Consider the following 3,745-nt stretch of genomic DNA (forward strand, 5'->3'; position numbering starts at 1 on the left):
TTCCCTGAAAAATCTTGGTCATTGCTTAAGAAATCCCATTCTTTGTCCATGTTCTGTTTGCTTCATCTAACAATTGACTCTTGAACATCTAAACATAATATACAATAATTATCTCAAATTAAGATCTTCACCATCAAAGGTTTGAAAAGGTCAAGAAGTGCCATTTGACTCTGTGGAATTTGCCTTTGAAGCTTTTAAAGTACTGGGAATGCACAAATTTATATTACGGTTTTCATCAGAATGTCCTAAAGGTATTTTGGCTTTAAATAAAAAAAAATAATATTCTGAAACAAAATTACCACAAATTTTAATGCAAGTTCAACCTTTTCACACTGAGAACATTCAATACTGAGCATTTCCTTACATGTAAATTCAAAGGCAATCATTTAAAAGGCATTTGGGAAACCCCCCCATTACTATTTTTGAAGTACTCGTAGGCTATGAAATATTTGTTCTACTGCAATACTTGAATTTGAGGACATGCGCTTTTTTGCAGTAAAAATATAAGTATAATAGAAAAACAAAACTGTGTAAGAAAAACCCAGGTCCAATTGAGATCTTTTTGCACCACACGTTTGGATGTTTTTTTTATAGACTGAATTGTTTTTATACAATAACTACAAAACTAATGTTAATAGACATGGGATTTTTTTACACAGCATAGACTATGAACTTTGGGACATTTTTGCATCATTAAGTCAAAATCACAAAAAAGTGGACTTGAGCTCTTTTTGCAACATACCGACGCATTATTGGTCAACCGAAGCCATGGTTATCTTTAACTGATATTGTCATAATGTCATCTTTTTCTTAATAATAAAATAATTTAAGTGTCAAAATGAAACTTACTATTGGAAAACCCTATACTTAAATCAGTACTTAATTCTGATGATATTTAAGTCTTGAGTTTAAACAAAGATTTCTCTTATAACATTAAGGTAATTTAACTTTACTCAAATATTTTGAAAAGTTTACTAGAACTTATGTTTTTTAAATATTAATACTATTTTTCTTTAGAACAAGTAGGTACTGGTATGCAATAGTTGTACAATATTGGAAACAAAATATCCCAAAAAATGTAAGTACTTAACAGGTCTTCTTATTTACCTAATGGACAAACTTTTACACTTTTATAAAAGTACCAATCCGCCACTGGAATAAAGTGAAATAAAGATTTTATTTCTTATTGTTTTTCCCTTTGCATATTTTATCTACAAAACTTTAACATGTGGTATTTTAACAGCTTACCACACTATTTACATACCGACAATTTAAATATTCAACAATTTGTGTATCTATTTCATGAAAATTAACGGTAATTATGTTGTTCGTTATATGCACATTCATCTGAATTACCATATACAATGTTCATTTAATCTCAACTGATGTTGGAAATAGGTATACGAATTCAAGAAAACGTAAACCTTAACTTCTACCTATCCTTTCGTTTTGTAAAAGATTTGTTTCTACAAATTCCATAGAACAGTGTTCAAATAAATTGTAATCATAGTTTTGTTACTTGTTTCGATTGATTAATGGATGTTTGTTTTGTTTTCTATTTTGTTGAAGTGTTAAAAAGGAAAAAGGTATGGAACGTGTGCCAAACATTTTCGAATTCGTATCGTCTTAGATTGAAATGGGTTATATATATATTTAAATAGTTTGTGACAAAATCACATGCTGTGCTGAAAAATACACTAAAAGGTGTCAGCTTTTGCATGTAGACATACGTAAACACTCTTAAATAATGATTAATTATACATCAAAGGGGATGAATGCTTATGACATTTTAAAAATAACGTACAACGTCAATAATATCAGTGGATTCAGGTAAAAGAGCTAAAAGAAAGTACTTTTACGTTAAGGGACTCACGTCCTGAAATATAAAAGCTGAGCTCACACGATTGGTCAAATGTACCTATTTTTGTCTATTTGTATGTACAGATCGTGCGAATCAGGGTTGTTGTGGATGTACAAATTTTGACATCCACGGAAGCGGATGCGGATTTTATGACACTCACATCCGCAGATGCGGATTTTAGAATTTATTAAATAAAAACAATTTTAAGTCCGTAAATAAAGGAAAATTTTATTGATTATCTTTTCATTTCACGAGTAGCTTCTTCAAAAGATTTAAGTAGTTCAAGGCAGCTTTTAATTATTTTCCACTCTTCTGGCAAAATTGGTTCAATATTGTTGTCATTGGCATAAAGACTTAATGCATCTTTTATCTTGGAAAATCGCTCCAGCGTGTCACACAATCCTGGAGTACTTTAAGATGTAGTTGATTGAGTCTGTCCTGATTTTTTTCTAGCTATTTTTGAGCAATAGTTAAATGGTTGAAATAAGTTGAAATTTTCTTCAATTTTTGCTTAATGTCTTTTATATTTTCTTGCGATTGTAAACCATGTCGAATTACAATTTGCATATTGTGAACAGTGCAATCTAAATCAGTTAATGATGCGAGTTGCATACCTCTTTTCATGTTGGAGCCCTCATCTCTTATAATACAGTGCACTTTTTCATTCAAAATATTCCATTCGGTAAGCATTGTTTTAAATTTGTCTGCAATGATGTCACCTGTATGGCAATCCTCAAACGTCTCGCATTTTAATACGATTGATCTTCGTTCGAAGTTTTCTTGGACTCCGTGGCAAGTTAAGCTTAGCAAGGAAACACTTGAGCTGGGATCTGTCCAAATATCAGAAGAAAAAGACATGTAGTCATATTTTTCAAGCAATTCTTTGACTTTAGCAGCAACTTTGCCGTACAGTTCATTGCAAATAAAATCAGTAAAAAAGTTTCGTCCTCTAAAATTATATTTGAGTACTAGTTCTTGTATAAGACGGTGAAATCCAAGTACTTCTACAAAGTTAAATGGTAAATTCTGAAGCACTATCATTTCTTCAATCAGTTTGTCAACTTTATATGAGTTGCTGCGACATATTTTGCATTCGGACTTGTCAGGATCATTTTTACTTAAATTAAAATAGATTCAGATGCTGCTTTTTGTTGGTGGTATTTATGTTTTGTATCTGTTTCACTTTTTCACTTAATATATAAAAATAAACTGTGTCCTCTGGCCACTTAGCAAGAGCTTTTATATCCTCCAATCTGTGACCATTGCATATGACTTGTTGTTGTTTTTGTCGTCGCCTACTTGGGACCGATATTTTTTAATTTAAAATTTGTACTAAGGGTGAAAGGGTCGTTTTTTATCATGATTATAGTATGCCGTGCTGTTGATATTTTTCGAATTTGGAAAAAAGCGTTAAAAACATCCGCATCCGCACCAAACTCCGCATCATTTAATGCGGATGCGGATGATGCAATTATTGCCAATAATCCGCAATTGCGGATGCTGATGCGAATATTCACAACATCCCTAGTGTGAATGGAAGAAAATATTTGTCATAAGGTAGATAGGACAATTTCGTTTTTACACTTCAGAATTTCAGAATTTCAGAATTTCAGAAAGTAGTTCATACACCGATGAAGACAGAAAAACTTCTTAAATGTGCAGATAATTTGTTCTGCCACTTAATGACCGATCTTAGTGACCAATCAAAACAGATAAGTGCATTTAATTGTTTGTTTTTGTTAAAAATAACGATTTTTCAATAATTATTTCATAATTAATTATTATATAATTTTGAAATTCGGCAGCACTGATTTGATAAAAAACACACAGCACTGCTTCGTGCATCTGCACCAATAGGTATGGCACATTCAGTACACGGCCCAA

Source organism: Eupeodes corollae, chromosome 3, assembly GCF_945859685.1.
Source record: "Eupeodes corollae chromosome 3, idEupCoro1.1, whole genome shotgun sequence".
In the NCBI taxonomy this organism is placed as follows: Eukaryota; Metazoa; Arthropoda; class Insecta; order Diptera; family Syrphidae; genus Eupeodes; species Eupeodes corollae.